The 19,669-nt window shown below is 38.8% G+C and overlaps 1 long non-coding RNA gene across 3 annotated transcripts in view; it reads right to left on the bottom strand.

Moving 5' to 3' along the window:
• LOC122058430 overlaps window positions 1-16,352 on the bottom strand; it is a 22,549-nt gene extending 6,197 nt beyond the window's left edge. The window contains exons 1-5 of one of the 3 annotated variants that reach the window (XR_006133772.1): window positions 16,216-16,352; window positions 15,934-16,028; window positions 14,911-14,990; window positions 12,956-13,039; window positions 3,172-3,190 (exon numbers count right to left, since the gene is read on the bottom strand). This is a non-coding gene — a long non-coding RNA (uncharacterized LOC122058430). Of the gene's footprint in view, window positions 1-3,171; window positions 3,191-12,712; window positions 12,732-12,955; window positions 13,040-14,910; window positions 14,991-15,933; window positions 16,029-16,215 lie in introns of those variants that run through there. The other 2 variants (XR_006133770.1, XR_006133771.1) reach the window with 2 other exon arrangements.
• Between the last annotated feature and the right edge of the window lie 3,317 nt (window positions 16,353-19,669).

Genomic DNA, 19,669 nt, shown 5'->3' with positions numbered 1-19,669 from the left:
CACGCAAACACCTCCGCACCTAGGCACGACTTAGAAATGCATTCCTCCCAATACCAAAAGGCCACAAAACCGAGCATGACAAAACTCTTGCAAGCAACATACCCACGAGAATGGAGATTTTTTTAAAAGCAAGGAGGGGGGAGGGAATCATGATCTACCACTACCTACAAGCTTGCAACCTATGTTCTCCAGAGACCCACACGTCATTGTTGTATTACAACACTTGACGCAAAAAGGCATGCAAGCACCTCCACACCTAGGCCCGACTTAGAAATGCACTTCTCCAAATAGCATAGGCCACAAAACCGACCATGAAAAAACCCTTGCAAGCAACAAACCCACGATAGTGGGTATCCATTAGTTTATATGTCTATATCATCCATTAGTTTGTAAATCGGTTGCATCATTTGTAGCTTGTAGTTTATAGGTGACACCACTTCTTAGCTTGATCGAATCATACAGTCCTCTTGCAGATCGATGACCGATAGTTTTGGCCTCTCCTTTTGACTTTTTTTTTTTAACTATCGGACTGTATATGATATCTCTTTATATTTCTTTCTCCAAGCTAGATGATATAGACATCCATTAGTTTATCCATTAGTTCATCCATTAGTTTATCCATTAGTTCATCTAGTTTGGATGATATAGACATGTAAGCTAGATGATATAGCTTGGTTATCATATCCATCATAGTTTGAGTAATTTACAATGCCACCCCCTAAACAATATTCACAGGTTAGCCGTCGCGACACTATTTTTTGGGGAGTAAAGATATGTGATTGTGATTCGCATTATTGCAAGCATTAGAACTATTGACTGCATGACATAATCAAAATGGTATGTATTTTCTCAAATTGGTTATCTTGGAGTCTAATAGTTCTAGTATGGTTGCAAATGTTTGAAGGAGGAAACCTCCCCTAGAAATTTTACATGCTTATGTCATCTTAGATTAGACCATATTGGTGTGAATATGATTAAATGTTAGTGAGGAATGGACCTTTAGATAGCTTGACGATCCAACCCTATCCAACCTGTGAATATTGTTTACAAGGAAAAATGGGCGAGGAACCCTTACCTAAGAAAGGAGGAAGAGCCAATGCTATGTTACATTTGATCCACTTTGACGTATGTGGACCCATGAGTATTCAAGCCCGTTATGGATATGAATACTTTGTTACTTTTACTGATAATTACTCTCGATATGGATATGTTTACCTAATGCATCGAAAATCATAAGTTATTGAAAAGTTCAAAGAATTTCGAGCCGAGGTTGAAAATCAATTAGGGAATCTTATCAAGGAGGAGAGTATCTATCTAATGAGTCTGTCCTATGTCAGAGTGGTATTGTATCTCAACTGAGTGCACATGGAACACCACAACAAAATAGTGTTTCAGAGAGAAGAAATAGAACCTTGTTGGACATGGTTCATTCCATGCTCATCTACTCAAAATTACATGTATCATTTTGGGGTTTTGCTTTAAAGACAACTATCTATATTTTGAATAAAGTTCCAAGTAAGTCTGTTATAAAAACTCCATATGAGTTGTGGACTAGATGCAAGCCTAGTTTATAACATTTGAGGATTTAGGGTTGCATTGCTTATGTGAAAAGGCAATTGACAGACAAATTGGAATGTAGAACTGATAAATGTCACATTCTGGGATACCCCAAGACCAGTAATGGGTATTATTTTTGTAACCCTATTAATCAAAAGGTGGTTGTTAGTATACACGCAACATTTCTTGAGGAGGATATGATCACGCCTAGATCTAACTCTGTAGATATCAGGGAATGGTCGAATGATGATACCTCATCAATTCCAACCGAATCTACCACAGATATTTCAAAGACCATAGAACCATGTGGGCCTCAATGTAGTGGGAGGACATTTAAACCTCTAATTCGATATTCCCTATTCACAGAGGAGGATGAAAAATTTGAAGAGTTCAGTATGGTGTTTGATTCTCTGGATTTGGATCCCAATAACTATAATGAGGCATTGGGTGATATAGACGCACACCATTGGATGGACATAATGCACTCTGAGATTGATTTTATGTTTTCAAATCATATCTGGACTCTTGTAGATCCGCCAGAAGGTATAAAGCCAATCGGATGCAAGTGGATCTATAAGAGGAAGACATGCGTGGATGGAAAGTAGAACATTTGAAAACAAGACTAGTAGCGAAAGGGTGCACCTAACAAGAAAGGGGTGGTGTAGGAATCATGGACCTCCGCCCGAGATCGTGATATGGTGCGTAGCACGTGTACACACGCTGGGGTTCGACCCAAATGGGATGAGATAGTATCCCCTGGTCATCAAAATGCCAAGGGGGGGATACACGTTATGGGTAAAAGGTGGTCCAAAGTTAGCCATGTGTCAAATTTTGGATTTAGATTCAAGCATATAATGTCTCATCTTACTTTTCCACTTGGTTAACTCCAAGGGGTTAGCCAAGTTGGCAAAGGTCCTTCACCTCAGGAAGCATGTGGTTCTGCATCAAACTCCTCTTACTTCCTGGGGCCATTCACACGGGGGTATTTAGTGCTCTTCACTGATTTCGGTGAAAGTTACATGGTTCTCATTCAACCCCAGTACAATCTGATCCATGCAATTGTGCGGTCGGTATGGGCTCGCGGGACTAGTAAAGCCGAAGCCCTGAATACCAGTTGTTATGAAAAAAAAAATAAACTTTTCCACTTTGGCCACATCAATTTTGACTAAAAAATGACATGTGAATTGAGGACCTTGGATTCTAATTGCCCATAAAATTTCAGCTTTGTCCAATGTGCCACGTGGTAGATATTTGCAATGGGTTAAAGATACCGTTGGATTACTAAAACTTCTCCTAAGTTCTGTAGACATATAAGAAGAAAAACATTTCTTTCTCCCCCCCCCCTATCATATACCTGCGATACTTCTACTAAATGCCAATGTCAACTTTAATTAATCTAGGCAGTCTCGATATCTATTCCACTATATTGTCCCAACAAAATTTTGTCATACTCAAAGTACCAATGCACCTCAAGGTAATGCACCTTGCTCACATTTAAACATTCAAAACTGATTTATTTAGCATTTCAAAAACTAGGAACTACATCTTTGAGTATACTCCTTAACAAGCTTTGCAAATGATGAGGACTTGATCTCTAACAACTTGGCTGGGGAATCATATTCCACTAAAGTACCTGCTTAAGATTTTTAAAAAAAATCATGTCAATCTGATTAGAAAAGCACCTAAAAAAGGATGAGAAGATGTACTTACTACTAGCTACTAACCATTATAGAAGGAGGACCAGATTGATATCAAGAATTGATGTTATTCTATGAGCAATTGTGATTATAGCAGACCCTGAGAAGTGTTTTCTCAGTGTTTGCTGAATTAGATAGACAGTCATAGTATCCACTGATGCAGTGGCTTCATCGAGTATCAATACTTTGCTCCTCTTGAGTAGTGCCCGTTGTAAGGGAAAATACCTTTTTGCTCTTTTTCTATCTTTTTCCGCTCTATCCTTCACTTGTCACCTCTGGCATGCCTTGGATTGAATGGTCTCCAAAGCATGGTCTGGCGACTATTGGGGGGATGGGAAAAGCATGATTTTTGGAGTCGCCATCTAGGATTCAGGGCCTCGACTCAGAGGCAACGATTTAATTTTCTTTTCTCTTTCTTAGAGAAGTGAAAAACTTCCAGCACCTTGGTAAGAAAGTTGACAAGGCTTTTTTTCTAGGGTGGACTACGGATTCTGGTTTCCCGAAATCTGAATAGGGCTTCCACACTATATTTCTAGAATTGGCATCGGCTCTAAAAATTTGGGCAGAGCTTCTGCGCCATATTTCTAGGGTTGGAATCAGCTCGGGAAATTTTAGAGCTTCTACGCCATTTTTCTAACCAACCCAAGAATTTTGGGCAGAGCTTCCGCGCCATTTTTCTAGGGTTGGAATCAGCTCAGGAATTTTGGGCAGAGCTTCCATGCCGTATTTTGCTCAGGAATTTTGGGCAGAGCTTCCGCACCGTAATAAAAGTATTGAATTTAAATAAAAATAATTTGAACAGGAGTTCAATACTAACCTGATATGAACAACCTGGGCTTCTGGCAATGAGACAGTCAACTTCAGCTAGCTTAGGATTCTTCATTCTTTTTCTTTCTTCTCTCTCTCTCTCTTTTGGAACAATGTTAGGGATTTTTCTCATGGATTTTTCTCTCTGTTGTTTTCTGTCTGTTCTTTTCTACCTATTGCTTTCTTGCCCGGGTTTTACAGTGACCTTGGGGTCACTATTTATAGGAGAGGAGGAGGGGTAGGGGTGTAAAAACATCAAAGGCCATAGAGGGGGGCCAAATTCATGTAAGCCCCCCACAAATCCGTGTAAGGGCTTACACGGATTTGTAATCCCTTACACAATCCATGTAAGCCCTTACAAGAATTGTGTAAGGGTTTACACGGACCCCCCCTTCGTGTCACCCCGTTAGTGTATGTGTCACCCTGAAAATAGGTACGTGTCACCCTATAAAGCTTTGAAATAGTACGTGGTACCCTGTGAGGCTTTGAAATAGTACGTGGTACCCTCTTACACCTCCAGATACTCCCATAGACCAGGGGCTACTCCCTAGCCTGGATGGTAGTAGCCTTTGGTGGAGTTCTTATCTCGTCTATAGCAATCAAGAAGTTTTGGTTTTGGATAGGGTCGGGTTTAAGTTTAAAGTTTAATTTTGGTTTGATTTTGGTTTGATTAAAGTTTTGATTATGGTTTGATTATGGTTTGATTTTGGTCTGATTATGGTTTGATTTAAGGTTTGATTATGGATTGATTATGGATTGATTATGGTTTAATTATAGTTTGATTAAGGTTTGAAATGTGGGTTTGATTATGGTTTGATTTAAAGTTTTGATTATGGTTTGATTTAAGTTTTGATTATAGGTTTGATCATGGTTTGATTTAAGGTTTGATTATAAGTTTGATTATGGTTTGATTTAAAGTTTGATTATAGGTTTAATTATGGTTTAATTTTGGTTTGATTTAAGGTTTAATTATGGTTTAATTTTAATTTTTGATTTTAAGATTTAATCTTAAGTTTTGATTTTAGGGTTTAATCTTGAATTTTGATTTTGGCTTGATTTAAGGTTTGATTATAAGTTTGATTATGGTTTGATTATGGATTGATTTTAATTTGATTTTAAGGTTTAATATAAATTTGATTCAGGTTTGATTAAATTTTGAATTAAGGTTTGATTTAAGGTGTGATTATAGGTTTGATTATGGGTTTAATTTTAAGTTTTGATTTTAAGGTTTAATCTTAAGTTTTGATTTTGGTTTGATTTAAGGTTTAAATTTATTTTGATTTTACGGTTTAATTTAAGTTTGATTAAGGTTTGATTAAAGTTTGAATTATGGTTTGATTATAGGTTTGATTAAGGTTTGGTTAAGGGTTTGATTTTATGGTTTAAGGTTCGGGTTCTAGTTGGGTTTAGGGTTTGGTTTAAATTAGGGTTTAGGGTTTTTGTTTGGTTTGGTTTGGTTTGGTTTGGCTTAGGGTTTGGTCTGGTTTGGTTCAGTTTAGGGTTTGGTTTGGTTTGGTTTGGTTCAGGGTTTGGTTTGGTTTGGTTTGGTTCGATTTAGGATTTGGTCTGGTTCAAGGTTTGGTCTGGTTTGGTTTGGTTTGGTTTGGTCTGGTTTGGTTTGGTTTGGTTTAGGGTTTGATCTGGTTTGGTTTGGTTTATTCTGTTTTAATTGGTTCAAAGTTCAGGTAGGCATTATGGCACACCTGGGTATTCGTCTTTTTTCATACAAGATATCGATGGAACCATATTTCTGAGTACTTTCCAATGATAGGGGAATCGAGCACATGCTAGGTTTGATTGTTGTATTCTAGCAAAAGGTATTAGTGACCACTTTAGGTCACCTTCCCCGCATCATTTAAATTTTGACCAATCACAAGTTTGGGGGTAGTCTTGATTTGTGTCGAAAATTCGACTTCTTTCCAAAAGAGAGAAAAAATGTCTCCTCATTACCCATAATTCATCGTTGCCAAGGGGGGACAAAATTTGTTGTCTATAGAATGCCACTCTTTGGCCGAGATGGTGCAACAACCAAAAGGCAAAGAAAAGAACAACAAAATTTTGTCACCCTAAAGCATGTACTACCGATATTCTGCTTAGGGATAGCATAGGTGCAATGTAAAAGGCGAGCAATTAGACTTAGATGGTAAAGTTTGATGAAAACAAGACATTAATATGACAGTATATCCGATTGACTAGTATTGGTATATCATACCACTAGAACTGGATCATACATGAAATGTCCTGGACTTGGCCAAGAATGCAAGTATGAGGGAATTATCTCAAAGTGCAATCATTTCAAACGAGTAACAGAATACTGTTGGGAAACAAGTCCACACTCCTTGCCATGTTTTGGTGTTAACAAACAAATATACATCTTTAACTTGATTGATAAAGTGTGATTAGCTTGAAGAAACCCTTAGAAGGTCGAAGGTCGAATCAAGACATGAAGCTAAGCTTAAAGACATGAAACAGCAAACAAGAAGGAAAGAAGATGAAGGGCCAAAGAATGGAAGATTCAAGTGAAGAAGAAGACCATTAGGATAGATAAAGTTATTTACAATGTAATTTGTAATTTCCACATACTTATATGCACTCACCTCATGCATGTGCATTACATCATATTAGAATGACCATAGAGCATGCCTTGACCAGGTATGGAAAATCACTAAGTGGTGTGGAACACATAGTAACCTGACTTAAGGGTATTTTAGGGAATCTTAAGATTAGTATTAAGAGATGAATCCTTCATAGAAGCTGTAGAAAATTGAGTTGTGATTCTAACGCAACTAATCTCAGATCATTTTGAAGTCGAACCAAAAAGTTATGGTCAAAACACTGATGACTGGTCAGTATGACGGAGCATGTCATGTTGGCGGTCGACCGGCTGGAAGCGCCGGTTGACCGGAACCACCCGAGACCATAGGTGGTCGATCGGCTGGAATCCCTGGTCGATCGGACCTATCCGAGACCATAAGCGGTCGATCGGCTAAAAGTCCCGGTCGATCGGTGCCTGCTTGGAAGTGCCCCAACGGCTATTTTTTTGCCTACAACGGCTCTTGGCGATCGACCGGTTACCAACGGCGGTCGACCAGTGGACCCAGAATATGTCCGTTAGAGCTTGATTCCCTGCCTAAAATGCTTCACTAAGTTCACCTATAAATACCCTAATCACTCTTAATTAATTATTCATTAAGAAATAGCTTTAAGAGCATTATTGCAAGCATTAGAGAAGATTATTTTCTACTTGAGTTATTCTATTACACAATCACATGCTTGTGATCTAAATCCGATTCTAGTCCACTGGTCTTTCGGGTCCCAATTTGTGGGTAACCCATCTAAATCCGATTCTAGTTGCCTAATATATACCGCTATGTCGCGACGGCTGTTGCCTCCTGCGGTCGTAGCCGCAACGAAAGCCCAAAAAAGGCTTTGCATGTATGTGAAAACAAGTACATGGCTCGTTTGTCCAGGTGGTCAGCCTATCTGCCGCACGCCAATGCCAGCAACCGTGTGCTGCTGGGTGCCCTTCGCTCCCTACCTACCGCTGCCATGCCCCCACAGTTGCTGACACGTGTTCGTGGCTGCACAGCAGTTTCCAGAGAGGCATGGCATTTGAAAACAAGGAAATGGCCAATGCGTCCCGATGTTCAGCCCCTCTTCCGCACACCGTTGCCTGCCACCCCGGGCTGATGGGTGCGCAAGGGTTCCTGCCTTGTGCTGTCGTGCCCCCACAGCTACCTCCAGATGCGCCCGCAGCCGCATGGCATGTCCGAGATAGGCTTGGCATGTGAAAATCACCATCAAGGCACGTTGGTTCCGATGATTGCCTTCGATGTGCGCTGTGGCCTGCCATGGAGTGCTGCTGGGTGTGCATGGCTCCTTGCATATCTGTTGCCACATATGCCAGTAGCCACACAACATTTCCAAGATTTGCATGGCATGTGAAGGACAGCAACATGGCATGAGGGTCAGGATGATTAGCCCCTTGTTTTGCACCTTGGCCGGCCAATGCGTGCTGGTGGGTTTGCATGGCTGCCTGCACACTGTAGTTACACCCTCATTGCAGCCTACTGCAACTTTTGCTAGTTTTGTACAGCATGCCCAAGGGAGTCATGGCATGTGAAAAACGTGCAAATGAAGCATTGGCCCCGTTGATTAATCCCATCTAGGCACTGTGGTAGTTTGACGTGCTTTGATTCCTTCCATGTGTAGTTGTGCTAGTGCCACTGTTTACGAGCGTGGTCGAAGTCACACATTTGCACCCTTCTTTGCTCTATGGCTTGTTGTCATATGTAGGTCATGGTGCAAGGGGTGGGGTGTTATCTACATTTGACGGAATCATTGGTCAAGTCAATGTGCACAATAAATATTTGGTTGGTCCCTCCCCCCCATCCCATTGTTTTTTGTTTTTTTAAATTGCACTATCGTGGGTTTGTTGCTTGCAAGGGTTTTTTCATGGTCGGTTTTATGGCCTATGCTATTTGGAGAAGTGCATTTCTAAGTCGGGCCTAGGTGTGGAGGTGCTTGCATGCCTTTTTGCGTCAAGTGTTGTAATACAACAATGACGTGTGGTCTCTGGAGAACATAGGTTGCAAGCTTGTAGGTGGTGGTAGATCATGATTCCCTCCCCCCTCCTTGCTTTTAAAAAAATCTCCATTCTCGTGGGTATGTTGCTTGCAAGAGTTTTGTCATGCTCGGTTTTGTGGCCTTTTGGCATTGGGAGGAATGCATTTCTAAGTCGTGCCTAGGTGCGGAGGTGTTTGCGTGCCTCATGCCGCAAGTGTTATAATGCGACATTAACGTGGGTCTCTGGAGAACATAGGTTTGCAAGCTTGTAGGTGGAGACAGATAAACTAATGGATGATATAGACATGTAAGCTAGATGATATAGCTTGGTTGATATAGTTTGCAATGGATGATATATGCTAAGAAAAATGCAAGGAATTTGTGGTTAGGGAGTGCCAGTGAGCATAAAATTTGTGGTTAGGGAGTTGTTAACTTGCACTGATTCATGACGAATAGATGAGTGGGTGTCTTTTTAATTTATTAAATATTTCTGTTTTAATCTCGTTCATGTATGTTCGTACTGTGATGATACATGCATTTAAATATTTAAATTCAATCTATTCATGTGTCTTGAGATTGTGATCATGTGTGTGCTGAGAATGTGGAAAGTGAGTATATGGATGAGATGTGGGTATGGATGGTGAGGGGCACAATGTGGCAGAGGGTGTTCTGTGTGCCCTGTGTGTGTGCATATTGATGTTGGTGTGACTGCATACTTGTAGAACATGCATGGCTAGGATCACAGCCCTGGTACTAGAATCCCTAGCCAATACGGGAATAGGTATTGGCTAATCTCAGTGGCTATGTTCGAAGTTCGTTCTAGAATACCAAGTCCAGTGTTTGATGTGTGAGTTTCCGTACACGGGCACTGTCGTCCACAGTGACTGGTGAAGTTTAGGATTATTAACCTAGGGTTGGCTGGGGGACCGAGGTTCATTCTAGGACCAACTGACTCATGCTTGCAGCTAGCATGTGTCGCCAAGGGTAGGGAAGGGGATACCACTTGCGTTGCATAGTGCTAATGCCAATCTATCAGACTTAGTTATGATTGACTAGGTATAATATTTGCAAATGGATACATGCTGCATCACAAGACTTGGTTGAGCATATCATATCATCATTATTATATGTGTATGCCTATATGCCCCTACCCCTCATTAGGCTTGTGAAACTCATCCCTGTTTGTTTCCCCTATTAGATAGTGATACAGATGTTCAGGCATTCGAGTATAGTGAAGCACCAGTAAGCATAGTTGAGGAGTCGTGGACTCAAGAGTACGTGGAGCATGACCTAGATTGTGGCTACAAGGGCTTTGCTTTCATTAATTTGTGAGGATGATTGACATCATCTTCCATTCTTTTGATTCTTTTTTGTAATTATAAATTTGTATTATAATACTGTACTTACTAGGTGGTGATCTCAGAAATAAGGTCTATAACTAACTATGGTAACATCTAATAGTTCATCATCCTATAATTATAGTATGATCTTAATTAGTTATATGATTTTGTTAGAGTATTTTTTTAGTTGTGTGTTGTTAAAGTACCGCATTTAGATCCTAGAGGATTTGCTGGTCACCGAAAGTCTTGGAAAAGTGGGGTGTGATAGCATGGTATTAGAGCGTGATGCTCTACTTTAACCCACAACACTACAGGATACTAGGAGGGCTGATGATCAGGGTAAAATAAAAATGTGTAAGAAAATCATAAAATTTAGTTCACACATTGGAGACTAGCCTAGTGTCAAAGTTGTACACAACGTAATTATTAAGATCATAACCATACAAACAGGGATAATTGAACATAAAATTCAGATCTCATTAAAATATCATAACCAATTACAAGATGGTTGAGTATTCAAGCATAAGAAAATCCCATAATGACAACAAAAGTAGGTTCCTAAAACCTTAGTACATAATTGTTAGAAAGAAATATAAAGAGATATCATATACAGTCCGATAGTTAAAAAAAAAAAAGTCAGTTTTCTGTTGCATGAGTGTTAAGTGGGTACGTAATACTAAGAATCGGTTAGAAAGAAGAGATCCAACAAGTAGTGACCCTATACGTTTACTCTCTTTAAAACCCTTCAATATGGGAGACCAACAGCAAAACCCTTCACCTAAATCTCTGAAAGATAGGTTCTACCCTGCTAGAACAGCCCAACCTTCTTGCATAGTTCTACCACAAGCCCAGGGCAATAATTTTGAACTCAAATCTCAATACATCACTATGTTGCCCCACTTCCATGGGTTGACCTCTGAGGATGCATACCTATTTCTGAGGGAATTTGAAGAGGTATGTGAGGCCTGTACTCTGGCTAAATAGACTGGTTCCAATTATTCACCATTAAATAAAAGAAGCTCTTCTATTTTTCATTTGGTTCACTCTGATGTATGGGGTCCATCTCGTCATAAATCTATTTCTACGAAAAGGTGGTTCATGTCCTTTATTGAGTGTCACTCTAGAACTACTTGGATTTACATGATGTAGCACAAAAGTGAAGTGTTCGGTTTTTTTCAGCGGTTCAATAAAATGATTACAACTCAGTTTAATACAACTTTGAAAATTCTGCGTCTGATAATGGAAAAGAGTACATGGAGGGTCAATTTCAAAAATACCTAGCTGATCATGGGATTCTTTATCAGACAAAATGTGTTGACACTCCTGCTCATAATGGGGTTAAAACCGAATCAAACCAAATAAAACTTTACTTTTAGAAACCAAAATCAATTCAATTCAAAGCAGCTGGTTTTTGTTTTAATTTTCAGTTCCAATTCTAGATTGACACCCTTAGCTAAATTAAGTATCTAAACCAGCCTAACACAACGACCATTAGAGAATCATTGGACTTGCAGAGAAAAAAAAATAGGATGATTGGATCGTATTGGTATTGGTCTTGACCAATCTTAAATCAGGTTCGTTTAGCAATATGTGGTTGTAAGAAAAATTATCTTTGCTCCACATACATATAAATGAGATTGATTTGGAGACCCACATACAACTTGGAGACCGGTTTCATCATATGGGCACTCACTCTTAGCAAATGTGTTTTTTAAATAGGTTAAGATGACATGTACCTACTTAGCGCAAAAAGCTAACCAATGGCACACCTCCTTCACACATACTTTGTTAAAGTATTATTGAGATATGTTCACCTTAAAAGGGTTAGTATTATTTCCCCACATTGTGCAGCCTATTCTTTAAATCCAAAATTTCATTATAGCCAATGAATAGTGTATGACCCGACATTGTTGGAAGTCCTTAGCAATGTGATAAATAGGATGGAACTGGAAACCACAAATGCCACAACTGCTATGTATGAGGTAAATACTTAATGTTTCATATATGGAAATATACGGTCATATAAAATGTTAAAGGTTCATTGAGTGGCTAATGAAATTCATCATCTTTTAGGCGAAGTATTTCCAATGGGCTTGCATGGGTTTGGTAATCGAATGGTCGTCCATGGAAGAACACTCGGCCCTAGTAAGTATGCTAAGTACTTCGGTTAAAAAAACCAAATGACTTAGGATGGTTATCACATAACTGTCTGGATTGATTTTTTCCTTATACAACTTACTGGGGGTTAAACTATAGGGGTAGTGCTCCCAACTTGAAGTGAATTGCAACTAGGATCTTATGACAAATAGCATTATCAAGTAATAGTGAAGGAATTGGGGTACGTTTGGTTTGATACATAACAGGCCTCACAACATTCTCAGGCATGCAAAACTGGATAAACAAGTATACATCCACTGCAATATGAAGATGAAGATGAAGATGAAGATGAAGTACTTGCAATTGGAAAAGAAAGAAGGGGAGGAGGACGAAGATTTCGACTCGAACGATATCAGCCACATATTGATGAAGAAGATCCAGTTAAGGATGGATTTAAGACATAGTTGTGCAGGTATCGCCTTGGTCCCCTAGGCAGACGCCTTGTTGGTGTCACCTAGCATTTGGACCGCCTACAACGCCTTGGGTGACCTAGACACTGTGACAACTGTGATTGAAGATACCATAGTTGTCAAGGCATCTAGGTGCCTAGGCAGGTGCCTTGTTGGTGCCGCCTTGCAACTGGATCCCCTCCAACACTTTGGGTCACCTAGACGCCGTGAAAACTAAGATACATATAATTGCTGGTAATGGATCAAAAGATTGGTGCAAATATCAAAACAAAAGTTCCAACCAGTCCCTAAGTGACCCACATTGCTTGAGAATTTATAAATTAGCAGTACCACAAATACACTTTAGATGGAGCACAAAAAGCACTTTTGATATTCCAAAAAGATGACATTATAAGTGGAAAAAAAATTTGACTAGACAAACCTCCAAATCTTGTAGAACCCACTGCTGGTTCATGTGCATAACTTAGATCATAGAACTCCTTAGTTTGATAGTTATAAAGATAACCTGCATGGAAGTTTGAAAATTATGCTTAAAAACAGAAGTACAATAATGCTATACTTTCATTTTAAGTAAAAAAATTTTCATATGACTAAACATATTTCCAGAAATGAGAGCATAGTATGGTACCTAGGGTACATGGAATGGAGGATAAAAGAAAGAAAACTCAATTGAGATGGTCTAGTCATATGCAATGAAAGCCACTAATGTTTCTGGGCAAGTAAGCTTAAATGCAAGTCCAAGCGTCTAGAAACGGAAAGCTTTGCAAAAACGTATATGCACTGACACTGACACTGACAATTGAAAAGGAATCGAAGGACTGGAAGGAGCATTCGCTAACAGAGAAAATGGAATCCAAATAAAATGGAATTGCAAAATAGGTCTCTCTGTGCACATAATCAGTGGGGAGCATGGCCGGGTATGGACATTTGATTGTATCTTTTGGCATAATAAACTAACGCAGGACCTAACTGAACCCCCATATATGCCTCCTAGCTTCTCTTTACAGCCTATATCAATTTGTGTTTATTCAAGCAGTTATTAGAGCCTAAAGCCTAAGATAATTTTTTTATAAACTAATGGATTTAATTAGTTACTAGAGCAGAAGACAGTTTGATCATCTGTAGCATTTTGTTCGATGTTCAAGGGTACTTCTGTCCATGGTCTATGCCATGTAGATACATATATACATAACTTGGAAAGGTTTCCTGCACCGCCCAATTATGTGCCTCATGGCAGTTCACTTGGGCCCAAATTTTGTGGACACGTAGATCCCAAAGTCCCCTGCTCACATATCAAATTCCAACCTAGATGAAGTCTGCCAAGTGGAAAAAAAAAATCAAGATTATAGTAGAGCACAGCATAGTGATTGGAGTACCAGTTGAGGTGAATGGACATAAACGTGGATGCATGCCAATACACGAGGGCCCATTTGATTGAATTAGACTGAAATTTGGCATGAAGCTAACCCAGACCATGTCCTCTCTATCCAATGGTCAGACCAGTCACACCACTTGTCCACATGGCACAGTTTCAGTGGACAGCACAGGAACCCCTTCCTAATGGGGTAGTGCTAGGTTCATTTTGCCAGATATAGAGCAGACTTATTGTTTTAAGAATTATCAATATATTTACTAGAATTTCAGAGCATAAAACCCCGGGCTGCATTCTAAAGCTTCAGGATGGATTTCACTATGGCTTCTTCTGCCATGTTGTTTGTGTTTCATAAAATCAACATTATTGTAAGTGCTATCGTTTTCTTCTCTACAGTTAGATTAGCCAATTTGGTCTTGTTTTGTGGTGTTTTTGAAGCCCTTCTGCGAACTGACCAAATAGATCAACAATGGTAAAAAAAAAAAAGTGCGTGCCCAGTGCAAGAGGTTACCACCACTGCAGGGTCTGGAGAGGATCATAATGTACACAGCCTTACTCCCGATTTGCGGAGAGGTTGTTTGCTGATAGTACTTCTGCCTTGGTAGAGGGGAGCACCAAGGTACTTAATAGGAAAGGTTTTACTGGTAAAGTCAATCCAAGAGGCAATCAAGTTTTTTTTTTTCTGGCCAAAGAACGGGATTTAACTGTGGTAAAACAATTTTTATGCAGGTTTGCAAGCTGGCAGGAACCTCTCATATGTGTGCAGCAACTTCGTAAAGGCACAAATAGATGCCTTCCTGACTCGAACCCACGATCACTAGGTCACAATGGAGCAACCTTACCATTGTGCCGAGGTACGTCCTATAAATAGATCAACAATCCACAACAAAATAAAGCCACATACCAGCATTATATTTGTTGGGATACATTTCTGTTCATGTATCATGACTAGAAATTCCAAAATACCAAATGTTATATCATGTACATATGGAATCAGTTATCACCTTGGCCAGGAGAATTCAGTAAACTATTCATCAGTATTGTGTCATATCCAACAAAGCTGTTAATGAGAAGTTGCTGCCACCTGGAAACGAGAAGATGCACCAAAAATGTGTCAATATTACTGGAATAAATTTGTCCAATTATATCTACATACAAGCTGGCAAACCAGAAAGAAGGAACTTATATTATGGATCCACATGCATGGTTATGTGTGGATCCTGGGTCAGTTCATGTGAAACTGGATGCGGATTCAGAGTGGGATTCGGATCTATGAGGATCTGACCTGCTTTGCCTTTACCACTTCTATTCCTCAAATTGAGAGAGAGGATGAAAAAATAAATAAACATCGGGAGTAATGCATGGACTAAAATGCATTACAAGTTTCATTAAATTTTGGATTAGATTAGAAAATTATACTGGCCTTAGAAGGAAAAATGGAAAATAATATTGTTAAAAATACTCTATGGTACCCCTGCATGTAAGTGCCTGTGGATTATATAGGCATGCATAGATGAAAAAACATATGTGACATATTTGTTCACATAGTTCATTAAAAAAATATAAAGAAATAAATAAATAAAAAAATACAGCAAGGAGATGAGCTAACTTCAATAGGAACAGCAAGCAATGGAGAATCATCAAAACTTACATTATGTACTTTAATAAGGTAATCATCTATTCGGCTCCCACGACCACATCAGTGTATTTTCAATTTATTTGGTACTATAGTTTACCATGTAAACTCTTAATTTACCCACACAGGCACAGGTATATTATCTTCATGGAGTAAAAATTGAGAAGTTGACACATTACACCTATTTATACATAATCGAAGCACCACGTAACCATCATCTTCCACTCAAGGGAACACACTTTCTAAAATTGATGATCTGATAGCTTTTTAGAACCCATCAGAAGTAATGTTATTTACAACTGACAGCAGTATGAAAAACAAGATGAATGATTCCAAAATCAACACCTAATCATCTAGATTACATTACCAAAAGAAATGTACTGAATTTCACCTGTTCCCAAAGCAGGAATGTGTAGCAGATATGCTGATGTTAACAGTACGTATGTTGTGCTTAGATTTAGCTCCTTCAGGAAGCAAAAAGTAACCCTGGACAATAAATGTGAGCTTCAGTATAAAGACTGAAACAAATCTTGATGTCAAAGGAAAAGTATCAACCAGAAGAACTTGTGGAGCATTGTTGGTAATGGGGGAGAGACCTGTTGGAGATGGTGCATACATAACGTACATAAAGAGATAGTAAAGACATTAAATGTATTGAAGAATTGAGAATGACCTTTTCAACAGTGTATATATAGGTTGGTTCAAATGCCTTGCTTCTCTTTTCAAGCCATTCCACTGCAATTAATGGTGGGACTTAGCCAAAGGAACAAAAGCAAGAGCAAGAAAATAATAATAACTGCAACTAACGAAAGTTTTCATTTCTTAGTTCTTCAATTTTTAAAAGAACATGTCATTTGCTGACCAATGGATGATGAAGCAATCAAACAAATTAAAAAGGCAGGTCCAATATCACTAGCTAAATTATTGAATGTATGGGTGGCCCCATGTCCTGGACCAAGGACCAAGGGCTACAGAACCTGCAGAACAGTTGGGACTCTGAAGCTATCATGTATAAAGGATCCTGAGTCCTGAATAGATTACACATGAAAAAAAATCAGTATGGCCATGTGATTGCCACTGAGTGTTCTCTTTCCACTTCAATTTGGACAGCAAGAAAAAATTTAACTCCAGCTCATTTTGGCTGAGCATCATAAGCACAACCCAGACAATGTGGATCCAATCTTCTAAAACAGCAAAATGACTCAGAAAGACATGGATCCCAGTAACATATCACATTTGTGCATAAGAATGCACATGACTCTGGAGCACAGTATGTTTACACGATAAGAAAGGCATGATATGGACGTCCAGGACCATTCTAGTGGTTCTATAGCCCTAGATCCCCCCCCAACCAAAAAAAAACCATAATATGTTTGTGTAAAAAATATATATATATATATATATATATCTTTTGGGTCACTGCAGTGAGGATCATTTCAAGCATGGGAAGTCCTTGCTTTTGTTGCATACAGAGGCAAATGAATCTGTTCTCTGCAACTGGAAAATCGCACTGTCCAAAACCTTATTAAAATATTATTTTCTTGCTTAAATCTGTTCACAAGACTGAGTACATTCTATTGTTACAGTCCAGTTTAATTAGTACTTGCTACATTACAGCCTTGAGTTCTAGTCACTGTTTACGTGAATTTCTCCTTTCTAATTTCTGGAATCTCGAAAGGATTTACTCATACATACAACCTCTGGGTAGTGTTTGGTAAATGCCACAATGACTGGCTTTTTCTTCCAAATCAAATTAAATTCTAAATATTGTCCAGTTTTCAGTTTTTTCCAAAAAATTTTATTTTGGGCTGGTTCTAAGTGTGGTCCCTACCTCTTTGATCTTATAGATTCTGTTCTAGACTCTGTACCCTACCATACAGAAAGCACCAAGCACTTAAAAAACTAAACCACAATCCATGGAAAGGCCTCTGAACTAGGGTCAGCAGGTCACAACATCCTCTACAGAAGAGTGAACAATACCTCCCAAATTATTGAACTGTGCAAGAAATAACAGAAGATTGTATTAATTGATTGGAGCAAATTGATTTGAATTATTGTTTGTGGAGCCAAGGCTGGCCTTGTGTTTTTCCTCTCCTTTCTTCTTCTCCCTCCTAACTCGATTCAGACTTGAGTCCTAATTCTCAGGTTAGATCTTCCCGTCTCATTTTCTCCTCTGTTCATTTTTTCTTTCCTCTTCCATCTTTCCTTTCTTCTTTGTTTTCCTCAGCTAAGATTGATCGATCTCCTTCATAGTCAATTAATTTGTCCTGAAATTCTAGGTGTTAATTCACTCTTCCATAAGCAATCTAAAACCCTATTGTTGGGTAAGGTGCTGCTTGCAGTAGGTGTATATTCATTGTTGTTAACAACATCAATTGTCACTATACTCAGTTGGACACTTGCTTTAGCTTGGCAGCCTATAGATGATATGTTTAGAGCAAAATGGATTGAAATTCAGAGTTTCATGTTGAGGGCAATGAATAGATTGCATTATATCTTCACACCAGTTCTTTGAATGCTGTGAAGTAATTTAAAAAAAAAAATAAAAAAACCTGTTCCCCATCTACCTTTGACATTGCCATCAGCAAGAGATAGGACAGCACACTAATTGAACCTATAATGAGGCTCGTGACAAATTAAATCAGCTTTCATTTGCAAGCATTCATGTGCAAGTTGAATACTGTAACTCTTTCCCTTTCAAGGACCATTCCTCCTCAAAGAAGGTGCTTTTCTCCAAAGATTGTGATGGATATGATCCATTATAATCTTTCTTAATATTTAAAATTTAATTATATTACTTTTAGAAATATAGAATGAATCATTTTTTCCTTTGTTGTATTAGTATATAGAAAATCATTAAATATGAGGTGATGTATACAACAATTCTCATTCAATGACCATTCTGCTTTTAAGGAAGACGCTTTCTCCAAAAAATTTGATGGACATAATCCATTATAGTTATAATGCCCCGTCCTCATTAACTTTGGCACAATGGTCGGGGCGTTATAGATGGTATCAAAGAGGACCCCAATAGTGTATGGAGCCATAACGGAGACATTATGCCCAAAGGGGAGGAGAATGTGGCAACCAAGAAAACAACAAGTATCAGACCCGCCTAAGATATCGGTGAAGTGTCCCACCAAGAGATTTTATAATATCTGAACAACCCATTAATGGAGAGGGGGAGAAAGCTTCACGGAATACACTAGAGAAGAAATACACACAATGCGGATAAAAAATAAAGAACTACGGCATTAGGACTCATGCGGGTAATGGCCATACTGTAGAAAGGTATGTTTTATTGCTACTCGATGTTTCCGAACAACTCCTTTGGCAATGAAAATATTTTATTTTACTTTGTTGACTCATTGAGTACATTTTAGGAAAGAGGGAAACTACTGCAGTATTTCCACATAAGATCTGTATTGACTTTTGTCATGCCTTAACTATAATGCCTAACATGAATGTTGCACCTTCTGCTTCCATAATGGATGAAATAGCCTCATTGGAATCTTTTCAATATTCTCACAAAGAAGGAAATGTCAGGTCTTGTATAACCTGAGAGACATTAAACTATTAGGATTTTTATGTGGGCTTAATTGATACCGATTGATCCATTGGGCCCAAGCAATTATAGACCCACTCTGATTAGGAAACTCCTAGCTCTTTCCATTGTGAGAGTGGAATAGGGTTTTAGGGATTCTATTATAAATAGAATACTGACGGTCCCTGTAGCTATTACTTTAATACCTTATTGGTTTTGGGAGCACGGTTTTCTCACAAGAGCAAGTGCACAGAAAGAAAGGAAACCCTAGAGTAAGAGGTTGCAGAAGATCTTAGTAAAAGGACTTCACTTGCGTAGTTTGTTATTGTCATCTTAATGAGAGTAATGTTTAACCACATGGGACAGAGGTTCATGATCTATGTTCATGGGACACAGGTACTTCTCTATTCCCATTTATGGTTCATGTCATGGATGTCCCATTGATTATTATAGATTTGGGTTTGTGTCCCAAATCATGAAAATCATAATTTTACCATTACTTAAAGATCCCGTATGGAAAAACTTTCTTCACGAAAATTTTAGAGCACGAAAATACGGTCACAGTGGTATACCGCAAGTCACT

The sequence above is a fragment of the Macadamia integrifolia genome, chromosome 12 (genome assembly GCF_013358625.1).
Source record: "Macadamia integrifolia cultivar HAES 741 chromosome 12, SCU_Mint_v3, whole genome shotgun sequence".
NCBI lineage: Eukaryota > Viridiplantae > Streptophyta > Magnoliopsida > Proteales > Proteaceae > Macadamia > Macadamia integrifolia.
The sequence above is the reverse complement of the archived record's forward strand: the minus strand, read 5'-3'. Positions and strand labels throughout refer to the sequence as shown.